The sequence below is a fragment of the Pollicipes pollicipes genome, unplaced genomic scaffold (assembly GCF_011947565.3).
Source record: "Pollicipes pollicipes isolate AB1234 unplaced genomic scaffold, Ppol_2.1 Scaffold_6686;HRSCAF=7923_pilon_pilon_pilon, whole genome shotgun sequence".
Classification (NCBI taxonomy): Eukaryota; Metazoa; Arthropoda; class Thecostraca; order Pollicipedomorpha; family Pollicipedidae; genus Pollicipes; species Pollicipes pollicipes.
Window position 1 is genome coordinate 317,869 of NW_023596921.1, and position 16,744 is coordinate 334,612.

The window sequence follows — 16,744 nt, forward strand, 5'->3', positions numbered from 1 at the left end:
AGATGTCTGTTTATTTTATGCACCACTTTTAATGAGCACGATCGAGCGGTGACGTCACGTGCCGCCGGCGTCGCCGCCGAGTGCGCGCAGGGGAGGGGTGATGACAACGGCGCGCTGCGGCGATTTACGGCGGCGGAGAGCGCGGCCGGCGGTGATGGCGAGAGCGTGCCGAGCGAGCGAGCCGACCATTAGCGGAGTGGCAGCGACAGGTGGCCACTCGCCGCCACCGGGGCACGTCAGCAGCATCATCAGGCGACGGCGAGCGGCCGCCGACACCGGCACTCAACAACACCCCGACCCGAACACTGCCGATCAAGGCGCTTCCAGGTGCAATGACTTCGCACGCACCATTCGCAGCGGGCAAAAAAGGTGGGTCGGCGGCGTCGACGCGACTGTGGCTGGCAAAACAAGAGCGACGGCTAAAAATGGCACCGAAAAACGACCACAACAGGGCGCTGCCGACTGCGGTGGAGAGGCGGAGGAGGTACGCGCCGTGACGTGCTGGCCGGACGTGACTGGGAGGGCGGAGGCTGGGGCGGACCGCCGACCCCGGTGCTAGTGTTTTGGGAGCACACAGCGCGTCTCCGGTGCAAGGACCCGGCGGTGCACAGGCGGCAGGAGAACACAGAGAACAAGGATATGGGACTTAGGCTGAGGACAGATCACACGGACCAAAGTTAGTGGACACGAAGAGATCAGGGGATACAGAAGAGGTAGGACGACATGGGCCTTGATACAGGTCGGCCAGAGGTCACGGATACAGAAGAGGCCGGATGACATGGGCCCTGATACAGGTCGGCCAGAGGTCACGGATCCATACAGAGGACGGAGAAAGAGCTCATAGAGTATGCACCAGGGGCAGAAAGCAAAACCGAAGACCACGAACCACGAACCGATGGCGGGCGACATGAACCGCGGTCGGAGGGCACAGGCCGAGGTTATTGTGCAGGGACCGGGGTCAGGTCGGATGTGGCCGAAACGACACTCCACGGGCCGGGATCAGAGTACAGGGACCGAGCAATAGATGCCGTTTTCTGAAAGTTCTTGTCTAAGGTCCAGTCCAAAGTCCAAGGACAGACCAGCTGCTCGTCCAAAAGGTGTCCAAAAGGTGCGCAAAAAATCAGATTGCATAAAAATGTTCAGACTTTTTAAAAATATTGAATAACTGCAACATCACAACTGAAAATTTAACCACAACAAATAACCCCAGTCACTACTCGCTTCGTCGCATTCCCTCATTCCAATCGAATGAAAAGAAAAAATGATCGTAGGCAAATGCTCGGTACCGAAGGCTTCTGTGAAAACATCCGCCATTCATAATGTACATCCATGTCCGCTAAGCTTGATTGCCCCTAACCTCGATAACGGCAGTTTAGTAGGATGGTGAGTGGTAACGTAGCAAAGTATGTAACGAGTACTACAGGCTCTCCTGAAGACATTAACATTGGTTTCATTTCCATCCATGCCCTTTCGGATATAAAACTTTTTTATCATCTTTAAAAAGTAATGCCTTCTAGTGTGATCCTTGAACAACTTCTTTAATGTTACATAATCGAATTATGTTTAAAATGAGCGGCATTAAATCACTTGAGCTGCATGCCAATTTGTGACGTCATATAATGATATCGACCGCCCAAAAATTTCAACGATATCCCATTAGTCCAATTTCCAAATTGGAGTACGGAAATTTTGATATTTCAAAAATATGGAATGCAATCGGCACCTCTACACCGATCTTAAAGTACGCGGACTGAGATTAAGACAAGTTGACCGATATCAGGAGTCTGAGGGTGAATGAAAACAGGAGATGAATCGAATAAGGTCGCGGATAAATCAAACGCCGGCAATACAATGACAGTAACATAACACGGCTATGACGTATTGCGCGACAGAACGTGAGTGAAGACAACAGAAAACCGCGGATACAATGCAAGATAGGCCGAAGAGGTGAAAACGAATGCCACTTTTTTGAGAACAGGTGTGCCATGACGCGAACCACAGTTGACTACTAAACGGACAGTTCCGGAGATTATGTAACAGAAGCGCGAGGCGAAGCCCACACAAATTTTTAAAATTTGGTCATGTTCAAAGAAACAAACCGGACATAAAAACAAAACATGGCTGGTGGTTGACATTTTCAAATAACAGGCGAATCGTTAATCAAAAGGCCGTCAAACCATTGATAGCGGAAGTAAAACAACTCACACCAGTTTCGATGTTCCGGCTATGATGCAAACTCTTTTATGATTCCTGTTCGCAACATCCCGCAATTTCGGGGCTCTGGAACCCCCCCCCCCCCCTTCAGCAGCCCCCGCATCTGATGGCCGCCACCGCACCCTGTTTATGTACTGGCAGTACCGCAGAACCACTGACAAAAATAGACCGACGGCCGTCACCGCTTCTATTCGCGGACCTCTGCAAAGAACCAACGGAGAAGTCCCGCGGGATCCGCCCACACCCCGGCAGCACCTCGGCGACCGACAGATGTCCTGTTCAACACGACGCGAACAAGCACACTGCCCAAACAATCAATCACAATCGAGACCAAACGAGCCGCGCGCTGTTGTGTCGCGGCGCGGCGCCGCCGGGCCGGCCGCGGGCCGCCGGCGCCGGCGCCGAAGGCCTCCAGGTGCGCGGCGGGGTGAGCGGCCGCAGACCGGCCAGTCACGGCCGCGCGCCGCCCGCGCCGCGACCGGCACCGCGCCACGAACGTCGCCGCGAAACGGACACCGCGCCGCGCCGACACCGGAGCCGGCGGCGGCCGAAACCGAGCCGGCGGCCGCGACAGGTGCCATGCCCGCACCGTCACGCGGCCTCGGTCGCACGGCAGGGGGCAGGTACCGTGCTGGACCGTCACACGAGTCTCAGTCATGTCTGGGTTTGGGTGACAAGTGCCGTGCCGGACCGTCACGCCGTTTCGGCGATGCCGGTCTGAGCGGTGACAGGCGCCGGGCTGGGACCGCCACCAACGCCAGCCGTGCGGCACCGTTTCGTCGCTGCCGACCGTCCGGCGGCAAAAACGTACACCGGTCACGTCGCGCCGCGTGCTCTATCACAAACGGCGACGGGCTTCAAGAGTCCGGGGTGGGTGGCAGCTACCACACAGGGGCTCTTCAGCTTAGGCCTCTCCAGCTCAGGCTCAGGCTCCATGCAGCTGCGGAGTCAGTGCGCGGCTCCTGTGTTGCTGGGGCGGCCGCCGGCGGCGGTGGCAGTGTTACAGCGGTCGCGCCACACCGCCCCGTCCGCTGGCGCCGCCGCTACCCCGTCACGCGGCGGCGGCGGCGGCGCCGCTGACTGGCGGGACCGCGCCGCCCACAGGTGTCGGTCGGGCGGCCCCTCCCGTCCCGTCAGGAAGCAGCACCACGGACCGCTGGCGCTCCATAGCCGGCAAACGGCGCCGTTTACAGCGTGATTGGTGGCGTCGAGTGCGGCGGCGGGCGGGGTTCGCACCGCCCGGCGCGTGCCCGTTGTTCCCGACGCCGCGAGGGGGGACGCGTGGCGAGAGAGGGCGCTGCCGGACCGGCGCCGCGGGGGTCAGACGGATCCGAGCTGGAGGGGCCGCCGCCTTGTATGCGGTTTGGTTGCACCGGTGTGCCAGGATTGGAGCGGAGCGTTTTTACCTCGGCCACCATTACGTCAAAAGCGGGAACAACTGTTGGATAATGGACATGGAAATAACGATGTCAGCCACGGGTTATCAACACGACCAATGTAACATTTATTGTAAGTCGTACGGTGTGTGGATTTTCTCGCCACCGACCCTGGGTAAATTCCACTTGCTTCCATCACCGGTGTGCCTATGTAGCGAGCGCATGTAACGCGACTACATCCAGCACTAGTGCGTGGTAATTTTTAGTTGAGTGGATACAACTGTGCCTGTTTATTGGGTTGCTATGTCAGTGTGTGCGGTTGCGAAACGTTTTTAGTATACATGTGGCACTCCTGGGTTCAAAAGTCAAGAATCTAAATAAATCAGTCTAGCTGTGGGGTTCAGAAACGTTTTCAGGTGAATGTGTCAGTGTCGGTGAAATGGAAGGAACCATGCATGTGCTCGTCGCGGACTTTCCACCCTAAGTGGTTGTACACTGCAAAGCATGCGTGATGTTTTGCTTTTCGAACAAGCACTACGACACTGCACCACCAGCTAACGTAGTCAAAAACGGAGTGAGATTCGTGAGTTCAGCCGGTTCGCGGCGAAAACTGGACAGGTGGCCAGTGTTTTCAGCTGGCGGGAGAGCAAAACACGCGACCTGACGCAGGGTGCCGGCATGCACCTGAGCTGGCGGCAGCGCCGCTGAAACGTCCTGACAGTGTTATTCCACTTCATCTCTCAAGAGCTCAAAATGGCAGACATGATCGATATATCTGAATTAATCAAAGTTCTGTCATCGTCGACTGGATTGCGAGTGGAAGCGGGCTGTGGTTCAGTAACTCTTCATAGACCGAGGCCATGCCAGGGGAACCTGCCACAGTGTAAAGGTATGTCACCGCTGGACAACCTCCAAACACGCTAGCCCTTCACAATTAACTAGCATTGCGATCACATACCAAACATCATTACAGAAACGAGTGGTTATTAGCTTTGTATTGCATGGAACTACAACACTTATGGATCCCTGCAAGGTTCCATGCAAACGGCAGGAAATTGCGAATGTCACGACCCGAAAAAAAACTCAAGATTAATGCTTCTCTTGCATGTTATATCAATTTTCGAGTGGAGCACATTCGTGCAAGCCAGTAATCTATAAGCCTGTTCAATACTAGATCAATAATACGGCACTTTGTCTTACGACTGCCGACGCTGCACCACCTGGCACACTGTTTCACATGTCACTGGTAACTAACGGTACCGCAAAGGAGGGACAAATGACGCTTGGTATCCGCGAGCAAGCAAATTCCGGCGCTAGTACACGCCTCAGCCGAGTTACAAAGGACCCCGGTCGCAGCAGCAGGACTTCAAGTCTTCCCTGCTGGGGGCTCCAGCCCGGCCACGTGCATGCTGGGGCTCGGAACGGCGCCATTGGCCGGCCCGGCCGATGCACCTATTTCGGCGGCGTATTTACACAGCCCAGTTGACATTAATGAATTCGGTGGCGAGCTGACCCGGTGCCAGCGATGCCGTCTGGAGAGCGTGCCAGACGGGGCAGCGGCTCCGGGGCGGCACGGCCGCCGGAACCATCCGCCATCTCTCACTGTCGTCCCCTTGCTGAATCAGTCATCATCTGTAGCCAGGCGTGCCCAGGCTGAACCGGCCTCCATTTCTCACTGTCGTCCCTTTGATGAACCAGTCATCATCTGTAGCCAGGCGTACCCAGGCTGAACCGGCCTCCATTTCTCACTGTCGTCCCCTTGATGAACCAGTCATCATCTGTAGCCAGGCGTGCCCAGGCTGAACCGCCCTTCATCTCTCACCGACGTCCTCTTGCTGAACCAGTCATCATCTGTAGCCAGGCGTGCCCAGGCTGAACCGGCCTCCATTTCTCACTGTCGTCCCCTTGATGAACCAGTCATCCATCTGTAGCCAGGCGTGCCCAGGCTGAACCGGCCTTCATCTCTCACCGACGTCCTCTTGCTGAACCAGTCATCATCTGTAGCCAGGCGTGCCCAGGCTGAACCGGCCTCCATTTCTCACTGTCGTCCCCTTGATGAACCAGTCATCATCTGTAGCCAGGCGTGCCCAGGCTGAACCGTCCTTCATCTCTCACCGACGTCCTCTTGCTGAATCAGTCATCATCTGTAGCCAGGCGTGTCCAGGCTGAACCGGCCTCCATTTCTCACTGTCGTCCCCTTGATGAACCCGTCATCATCTGTAGCCAGGCGTGTCCAGCCTGAACCGGCCTCCATCTCTCGCTGACGTCCCCTTGATGAACCAGTCAACTCCCACCAGACGTTTCCGGGTGAACCAGTCGCCGTCTCTCAGCAGACGTCACGACTGTACGATAACAAATGCCTTAGGTACATGCGTGCAAAGCACGCTAGGAACCCATAAAGCTGCATGAGAACGCATCGCCGTTGCATTATGGAAGCAATATAGTAGATCAGTTGCCAGGGAATGGAATCATTACAGCTTGGACGCCATCTGAGAATGACAACACGACAGACATGACATTACTTGTGTTAAGGAAGTGCATCTTTCGCGACAAAAATTCCAGAAAATGGCAAGCATTTCTCCAGCGGGGTTGTTTTAAGCATGCAGTAATCACTGCGGGTTGAACAAAAACCCCAGCATTTATCCGAGCGCTGCAACGCCATTTAAATCCGTCGCGAAGCCAGTTTGTAGATCGCTGATTCCGGTAATTCCGGTCCACGGCCGACACTGGACGCCGACCCCGGCAGGTTCCCGTGGCGTACAGCACAGCCAGCGGTTCTGGACGTGGCCGCAGCTCGCTCCGGCGCCAGTGCGACAGAACTCACATGATATTGTCATCTCAAGAGGTGCAGTTATAAATCATGTGTCTGACAAGCCAAGCGAAGACCCTGGCTGGGGTAGTATTACGTGGAAACGACCAACTCATGTAAGGGGACACTAGGCCATAAAAGCGCGTCTAACACAAGATTCAGCTGCGGTCATAGTGTGACTGATTGACTGGCGTGTGTATGTCTGGTAGGGGAGAGGGGAGGGTTGAGAACGTTACGTTCTCTCCAATGCTGTTGAAATTAGGTTTTGCCGTTAACCCTTGGTCGTAAAAGGCACGATATTTACATATTCTCCGTTGAAAACCATATTTCGGATCAGCACACACTCCTCAGACCCTGACTTCTCTCCAGGCTTCAATACCTGGGATGTCGTTAACCAACAGCTGTGATCACGTCTGCAGCATAGAAGACACTGTAGGCCACCCGGTGGGTTACTACTGCCACCTGGTGCACAAGTTTAGAAGTGCTAGTAATTGTTACATTCAACAGATGGCAAGCCAAGCAGTCTGTCGTAATTCATGCTACGCAGAGCATGTGCTAGTCGAATGGTACATTACTTTCCGCGTGCTAGTGAACTACGTGAGGCGTGCCCTTTTCAGTTATTTCCCTTTGTACAACACAGCTGGGTAAGTGGCTGGGGCACGACGGCGTCCACACATAATCCAACTTGGCCGCAATATCCGGTGTGCCACGTCGCCTCTAGCCAGAGATCCGCTCTTAATCCGGTGGCGATCTGGCCCGCCGCAAGTATACATATGTCACCAGACGTCCGTCCTTCCAATACCCACACTAACGGGGTAATGACGGACTGTGAGCCTTCAGGATCCCGCCGGCACAACACCGCAAAGTAATCACGCTACCCGATACCATCCATCTGACTGATCGGCATGTGATCGTACCAAACAGTGGTAATCTAAGAAATGAGCTTTAAAATCGCGATTGTCCTTCACAAATAAATGGCCTTCACCACCCAGCATAAATGCGGTGCAGGCAGCCGTGTTCCTGCCGTTAGCGCCGCGCCCACTTCCCGGTCCGCATCACATTGCGCGCTGCTCACTTCCCCGAGAGAAAAGCGCGACTCACAGTGGTGGAGGGTCCCGCTTCCCCGCCCCTGCCCCACCCGCCGGCGGCCGCCTGTCCCCCGCGAGGAGACGAGGCGCGACACCTGCGCTGCTCACTGCCGAATGCGGGCCAAGTGTGGCCGGACCGAGCCGGGCCGGGCCGGTGTCGGGGAGCGCGCCAGCCGGTGGCGCTCGCTCGGACGGAGACCACTTGGGGGCGACGCGACACGCTGCGAACGGGGACCACTTGGGGGCGTCGCGACACGCTGCACAGCCGACGGCTGATAACGGCACGTCACCGGCGTTACCAGCTGGGCGCGCACCCACCGCTCGGCGCGACGCCGCCACGGCCCGTCGGGCTGGCGCTCCGGATCAGATAGGTGGAGGTGTGGTACCACGCAGGAACACGCGCCATCGCGTGATTAAGAAAACTCCGCACGGCAGCACAGTAAAGCAAGGCTTATCACCAGCACACCGAGCAATCGGGGTTTTTGACGCGGTAGATATCTTGCCAAGTTCATTCGTAAAGAACATGGGTTATTCATAACGACGTACCGTGGTTTTACTCAGATAGCATTTGGCCGACATAGCTTCTTGCCAATGGACTCATGCATGTGATAGCATGCTGAATTCGCATGGCCGACGTGCCGCTAATGCAACATGGCTTTGACATGACACCACATGTCACGACATTGACACTGCTGGTCCAGTTCAAGATCCAGTTGCCGCCAGGTGGAGGAAGACTGACGCCCTGGCTGTTGTTGTCTCCGATCAGTTCTGAATATGTAACCAGCGGTCGCTCATGTCTCATTTCACGGATGGAGGGAGGGGGCTTTCAAGCTGCGTAACTGAAGTGCAAGAAGAGGAAGGGGAGTTCAGACAGTGGAACATTACGCTCGAGTGTGGTTATATATCACGCCAGACTTTGTCTAAATGTTCTACAGTTGGAGATATTGAAGAAAGCATCAGGTATGATGAAATAAGCTAACTTGTAACTATCAGCAGTCTTTTAAGAGGAAAACATTGCTTCTGAACGACACAATATCTGTGTTTGGTAAATATGCTCCTTAATATATCATGGCTTGATTACGTCATTTTACCTTGCACGACACTGATTGAGAGCCAGTTAATGGCCGTTACATCTGGAAATCGTGCTCGCGAACGCCAGATATGAACGACTGCACAATTACATTTATATTGGCCTTTAACGCCGCATGCCTAATGGAATGGCAGGATTTGAATGACGTAGATATGACGCCATGAGTGTCTGGGTGACCTTTGAATAGCCTCCGCCCAAAATTCACATCTTCGCGGGCGTTTAGTTCAGAAACTAGAGGGGTGTAGATCTTAAAAAGGGGAGGCTGTGAACTGCATCGAATGATCTTTAAGGTGGCTGTTGAGGTCAAAACCCCATACAAATGTGAAACACACCCTTTAACCATCACATCCTTTGTGTTGATGGTGTTTTGACCCCCTAATGTATTTTGTGGATACCTTTCTGGCATACTGTTCGTAATCGCGCCCCATTTTTTCAGTCGCCTGTGGGGTATCCATTAAGCGTGTTTTGACAACAAAAACGTGTTCCTGGCTGCTCTGGTCTCGGAGCAGCGGCGGTTTCCAGCGAGCACTGCTTGACGATCGACAGCCGACGCGGACGGCGGGCGGCAGCCGACCATGCCGCGGAAACCACGTGGCGGGTAGACATTGTTATAATAACGGAAACAAATATCAAAAATGAGGCTCAAATACATACCGATACATACCATTGTGTTAAGAATTGAACAATATCACACCCGTGTAAGTTGTGTGTTGCCATTAGGCATGCTGTCGTAGGTATGGTGCTGCAGAGCTGAAAAATTGCAATTTTCTGGATAGTTCGACCTTTGACCTGCTATAACTGGGTCAATCATTTACCTAACAGAATACAAACTAGTACCAATCACGAGATCGCATTGAGACAAATTTGCTGGCGTTTTCCGCTAAGCTCTAGCTTGATCAGTTGTAAACACCAGAGGTATGCGCATCATCCCCTTCCCTTTCAGTTCATGTTATGAAAAAGGCGAATCAGGGAGGTTAATACCTCAAAAAATTACAGCTGACCACCGTTGGGTTCTTCTCATAGCAAGCAACACGCGTTTCTTTGCTGTGCACCTCTTGTTCAACTGAGGATAAGCAAACGTTACTCTTCACACAGCGTAAGCAGGGGAGGGGAGGAGTAAAAAGCGTCCGACAATGTGTAACGTAATTCATGGACGGTCCATTGCCGCACAGCAATATGCCAAGATGAAGCTGATTATAAGGATGATTATTAAGGAGGGTATGTTTGGCCGCTCCCATGTCATTGAAACCATTGCAACAAAGAAAAAAGATTGTATGGAGTAACCGTGGCATTATGTAACAGGGAAGAAGTCCGCCAATCAGATCAGTAACGACCGCCAGATCTTCGTTGGCCGGCACGCACGTTATTGAAACAAAACGCAGGTTGATTCGCGCCGGATGGAACGATTGCATGCTGGCAACGAACGACCAGAACCAAGCAGGTTGCTATTGCAGGGCGTGTCATTTCTACGCCTCCAGGCTGCTCCAGGCTCTGCTGCGCACATAAAAACCAATGCCATTCAACGATCTTGATCTTATCACTCTAGCCCTGACGCTGAAATATCACAACAAAACGACGGCAGTGAGACGGTCTGGACTGAACTGAACTTATCAGAACTCGAACGCCTCACACTTGTGTGAACTGAGGGGTCCTGTCTGGGCTGCTGCACTGCTTTGGTCCAAACTGGGCAGCCCCGGACTAGTCTGAGCCGATACGGCATACACTTGACTGCTTGCTCTTGACTCGTCGGCAGAGGACTGGATTCCTGCGGACCGGACTGACGCTCACTGTTCCGCACAGCTCCTACATGTGCGGGGTTACACATGGTTGGACAGCTGAGGCGGGGTGCGGCGGCCGGCAGGGTTGGCTGACGCCGAGCAGACGCTAGCTGGCGTGGCCGCGCGTCAGCTCCAGTGTTAGCTGGGCCGTGGTCTGACGGTGTGCAGGCGCAGGGCCTCCCCACACCGACGGGGACGGCTGCTGGCGGGACAGGTAATCGGAGGTGGCAGACCGGCCAGAGTCGCCCCACCCCCCTCCCGGCCAAACCGCGCAGTCCGTAGTGAGACGGCAAACGGCCGGATGCATGCGAATACGGCCATGATTAGTTACCATACTCAGGTTTCATGGCCGCGACGCCAGCAGCATCTCTCCACATTCATCGATTGACAGAACGGAAATTAACACCCTGTTCTGGCTTTCTGAATCTCGTTGTGTCCTTGTCAGCCCGATGAGTGACTGACAGAGCCATCGTCCTGGACATGTTTAACTGGCCACATTGCGGGGCCATCGCTGGTGGTCCGTCAATCATAGAAAATTATGGAAATGGCGGTCAGTCATGCATTCAATACTCATGAGTCATGCCGCATTGCACTCAAACATCAATCCCAAATCAATTTTACGTCTTTTTTGCCACTGACCCTGTGATCCCAAACTGCGTAATATGGAATGGCATGTGCAGCGAAATGTGTAGCCCTTTCAGCTGGGAAATCGGACGTAGTTTTCCAATCTGATGGGATCACCGGTTAGCTCTGTCTATAAATTGAACTTCAAAGCCTAATTGTGCCTTTGGTGCGGCCCACTAGATACACCTTAATTTACAAATTAAGCAATGCAATAGCAAATGCATAATTCGCATTCCAGGTTATGGTGAAAATGTTGTCGTATGTTAAGTCCAAAGCCGGGTTATTGGATGTCGCCCTGACGCTGGGTATAGCACTTTAAGCTGAATCAGGACGATGATCGAGGTTTAGTTTTCAATACCTTTAGGAGATTGCATTCAAGATGGCTACCAACCTCCTTGGTGGTCCTTACTGGCGTGCAAAAATAGGTTATTATACACTTATAAATTGTACAACTAGCAAGGACCCGATATATCGTATGCGGATTTCAGATGCTTTTCGTTTTGACGTTTCAGGCCTCCAATTTTAGCTTCTAGCTCTAGCTTCATTTAAATAACAAATCACAGCCGGAATATTTCCGACAAAAATGTTTTTAATAAGCGGGTGAACTGCATTTTATGTATGGTAATTCATGTGTTTTGGAGTTTGACCGCTTTTTGAAATCTACCCATCCATGATTTTTCTGTCCTTCAAAGCCGAAGTCTGTAAAAATTAACGGTTAATTTGAAGTCAAGTGAATATGTCTTGTTATGTTTACGATTCGTTTGCTCTCTTACGCTTTGCGAAGGCACAGAGACGTGTGGAGTCAAAATGCCAAAATACGGAAATCTTTGTTTTGTATTTCAAGACAAAAGCATCTTCGTTTTTCAATTTCAATCGGTTTACTGCCAGCTGCACGAAGTTTCACAATACTCATAGGTCACAGTATAGACCTAAGACTATTTAGATTGGAATGGCGCATGCTCCCCAAACATATGGACCCACAACGCGTGCATCGATGGCCCGTGCTGGCAACGACACGCTGTTACGAGGCCAAGGCCCAGGACGGTGCCAGTTGCCGCCATGGTTCACCATCGTGCTCCACAGCAAACACCGGCCGTCGGCGGGCCCTGCCTCGGCCGGCTGACGCCAGGTGGCGCCGCCGCCGAGCTTCGCCAGGTGTGCGCTGCCAGCGGCCGATCCCGCCCAGGAACGGCCGGGCGCGAGCAGTAGCAGGGCCGGCCGCCGGCGTGCAGGGATTCGCCACGGGTACGATGGTGGGTCTGCGAGAATGTAACTTTGGTAGGAGCCAGGGGGTGTTCAATAAGAGGTGAAGCGATCTTGTCATGGTGCCGTGTCCAGCTGGCCAGACGAAGTAGCGCGCGACGAAAAACAAAACAAAAGGTCGACAACTCCTTAGAACCATCTGCCAAAATCCAACGTGTGTTCTAACAGGCAAAAGCACGCAAAAATGTTTCGTTTCTTCAACCAAAACTGTGACCTGTAGCGTGGCATAAGGTGTCGCTTCCTTTCTTAAACATGGCTTACACATACCGGCTCCAGCAAAACACTGCCAGCGCGGCTAGCAACCAACAATAATCACTTAAGCCTCGTTTTCGCCGTAAGGGCCGTATGGCAGTACGGCGTTATCTGACCAGGAGCACTTCGCGCCAGTAACAAGGTCTTCGGCGTGCCCATATACAGGTGTTAACTCTCAAGAGTCAGTCTCAAGGCACGTGTGGTAAACGGCTTACCAAATATACTCATAGTGAGGTGACGAAAGGCGTCACACCAGTGACCACGCCAACAAAATGACGTCAGACGAACAAATGACGTCAGACAGTGACTATATCAACAAAACGAACAAATGAGGTCAGACAGTGGCCGTACCAACAAAACGAACAAATGTCACGCGGGTGACCACACCAGCGAACCAAAAAAAGACGTCATACCAGTGACCATACCAAAGGCACGAGCAAATGACGTCAAACCAGTCACCATATCAACAACACAAACAAATGACGTCACACTGATGATCATACCAACGAAACGAAAAAAATGACAAGAAGTCATACCATTCACCCTACCAACGAAACCAACAAATGACAAGCACATCTCTTCGTATCCCACCTCTCAAGAAACACATGCTACACCACACCAGCAAATGTCCAGGACGCCCATCTACCCCTAGTGCGTACATATCCAGGCCTCCCGCCTGGAACAGCACGATATGACTGTGTCGGCGGCAATAACGCCGGGTCCCTGGGGCGCCCGTGGCCTGTGGCCGGCGGCTGCCCTGCCCCATCTGCATGATAGCGCGCCGCACCGGGCCACCGGAGCGACGGCGGCCCTGTGACCAGATTTCATTTCCTTAAAAGTCCGGCGGCGACCGGCGATCGGCCTCCCGGGAGCATAAAGCTCGGCTTTTATCGGCGGCGGCCGAGGGGCGCCGGCGCGGGGACGGATGTACACAGCACGGCCGGCGGCGGCCGCCCCTCGCCCCGACACGGCCCGGCTCACGTGTGCACGGAGTCGATGGAGCGGCCGGCAGCTACGCGCTGTGTCAGGGCACGGCTAAGGTAGCGTGTGTGCACGTAGGGTACAGCTGACGGCTACATGTCCGTGTCGGGACGGCGTCGGTCGTATGCACGGCGGACTGTGTGCTGCGGTGGCAGAATGCGCCTGATCGGTGAACTAACAGCGCAGCCGGCAGCTCCTGATCCGCATCAGCAGGACTGAGCATCGCGAGCCGCTCCGTTAAGCACATCGAAAAATAAATATTGGATTATCGACGTGCTTTAACTTTTATAACTTTACTGATAGCGTAGCAATTAAGCTGCTTGTCTGAGAAGCCAGAGGTACGGGGTTCAATTCATCGCGGTGCCCGCTATACCAGCTTGATAGTGAAGCAAGTGACGCCACGTAGCCTCAGTAGCTGCATGCGTCGTAAAGCCCCAATGACACATTTCACTTGATTCCAGAGGCTATGAACCCCCTGCTACGTGCAGAGGTGGCATGCGCTGGCATCAGGACGTGGCGTCGGCTACTTGATGAGTGCACAGAGGGCGGGCCGGTCACCGCGGGAGCACGATCCAACAGGTGCGTCACGCCTGTTAATACACAGCGGGGTTGGGGTGGCTAGAAGACTCTGCCAGGGGTGGCCAAACCCGCATACAGTGTACTGATGGCCTCAGGCTCGCACATTGTGACAGCGTAGCTAACTGCATAAACTACATAAATACACAGCGTCGCGCACTGGCAGCCAGAGGTGCGCTCAGGACAACAGAGGCGACAGTGCGTACCCAGACCGTCAGACAGCCGCAGGTCTGCTCAGAGCGGCATTGATCCACGAGCAGAGCCCCAGTCGCGTCGCTAACCGCGGGGGAGGACAGCCCCGGGGGGCAGAGGGCGGCCCAATTGCGGCCAGTTGGCATCATATTGATCCTGTTCGTTAGCGCCGGTCGCCAGTTTTTGCGAGCCGGCCGCGCCCGAGTGTTTGCGTAAGGCGGGAGCCGCCGGCGCTCTGTGCGTCGTCGGGCTCGAGGGGCACGACACGCGTGGTGTGGAGGGTCGCGGCTCGCTGGCTTTGACCGAGGCGTGGATGGCTGCAGGTTTGTTGAGGGCGTGGCTCGACGGTGCTGGCTGTGCCATGACAGCCCACGGTCCAATGCCAACAATGGCAGCGTAGCAGACCGCCGTGACTGACTGGTACGACAGCCTGTGTTTCCTCTCGCGTTGGCCCTGGTGTGGAGGACCTGAGCCCCGCGCTACCTGCAGCCGCCGCTCAGTGTCCCGCTGTAGCCGCCGTACGTGAGGGGATCACACTCCACACGAGTGGCTGTTTTTCCTCGCGGGAACGGCCGGCCATCAGCAGCGGCGGCACGTTCCCAGTCCTCTTCAGAAGCGCTGACAGGCAGAGGAAATTACGGGCTCGCTATATTTGTCAACGGCTCGCCTCTGAAGAGACCAGACCCATTGTGCTGCCGCGGCAACGGGCTTAAGGTCCGCACAGGCGATTGTCGGCTGAGGAAATTGGCGGGCCGGCATAGCCCCGTCAAGCCATGATACCACCAGCACCTCGGACCTCTATCTGGAAAAAAGGAGCGCAAGGCGGCCCACACATAGTCGCTTTTGACCTCATCTGTTACTAGTATGGTATCTTCCAAATAATGCACCGAAGGTTATCGTCAACATACCTGGACCACGCGCTGTTTTGCGGACGAAACCACCGCAGAGCACGACACAGCCCTGCAATGTTAACTGTTAGCTAATTAATACATGCAACTAAATTTCAACGTCACCTCGCCAAGTCGGCAAATTCCTGCGACTCAGCAAAGTCTTGCGTCAGCAAACCTGAAGAAATTGAACGCCGACTGTTCATCTGATGGCATGACCCACGGGCATGGAAAGCTGCAGACATCAATGAATATTGGATTGAGCTGGCAGCGAGCTTTGAGTTCGCAGTTTTCAGATTGCGCAGCGGCCGGGAATCCTCCTGCACCAGTCAGTCGCAATGCCATAACTATTCTACGTCTGCTCCGAGAGCCACGGCATTTGCTTCTTCTTTGATTCAACTGCTGTGAAAGATCTCGACCATACAGACCCTAGAGCACGACTCGTCGTTCACATACGGAGGGTATACAAGGTCGCTCATCCGTCGGCTTCTCTGGCGGCTCCCTCTCGAGTCTTTAACATCTGTCGTTGGGTGGGCTGACAGTGCTTGCCGCGCTTAGACCGAGTTGTTTCAGTACCCTTTGATGAAAGACTGTCTCGCTGGGAACGGCAGTCATGAGGCCAGCTGCACGAGGCGCCTTTCAACTTGCCTGGATTGCAGTGTCATAAACCGTGCGATATCAACTTGGAAGTGAGCCATGGACTTATACGGCCGAAGCCAGGAGTAAAGTGTAAAGAACACTACAGGCGTGTCTTTGAATACCACCGGTAACAACTGCACACACCAGCCCCACTTGGGGATGAGGAGTAAAACCCTTAACGTGAATCTAGCACGATGCCGTTGCAATGGAATGTCTTGGAGCTCACTTTTTGCTGTGCCGACCTTGCACCAACATCGAAACGGCGCACGATCACCCGCCCGTCGACGCCCCCCCCCCCCCCCCCCTCCTGCTCAGCTGACGTAGCGATGTCGATCCAGCCGCCGCTCGAGAGCGTGCTTTCAATTTCGGCCGGCAGATATTCAGCCCTAACTCAGCACAACTTGGTTAACGCGGAACATTCGTCTCGTGACATCGCGCGATCGGCGATAGCGGCCGTCGACTAGGCGGGGGCGGAGCCGACAGCACCTCCTCAGGGCGCGAGCGGTGGGTAACGGGCCGTTCAGGCTCTGATCTGAACCATCGCTGAGCGTACACGGAGGCGCCGGAGCCCGCTGTCGACGGAACCGACACATAGCGGAGCCGGGCGGGACGACGGAGCCGAGCGGGACGATTGAGCCGAGCGGGACGGCGGAGCCGAGCGGGACGGACGACGGAGCCGAGCGGGACGACTGAGCAGAGCGGGACGGACGACGGAGCTGAGCGGGACGACGGAGCCGAGCGGGACGACTGAGCCAAGCGGGACGGACGACTGAGCCGAGCGGGACGACGGAGCTGAGCGGGACGACTGAGCCGAGCAGGACGGACGACGGAGCTGAGCGGGACGACGGAGCCGAGCGGGACGGCTGAGCCGAGCGGGACGGACGACTGAGCCGAGCGGGACGACGGAGCTGAGCGGGACGACGGAGCCGAGCGGGACGACTGAGCCGAGCGGGACGGACGACTGAGCCGAGCGGG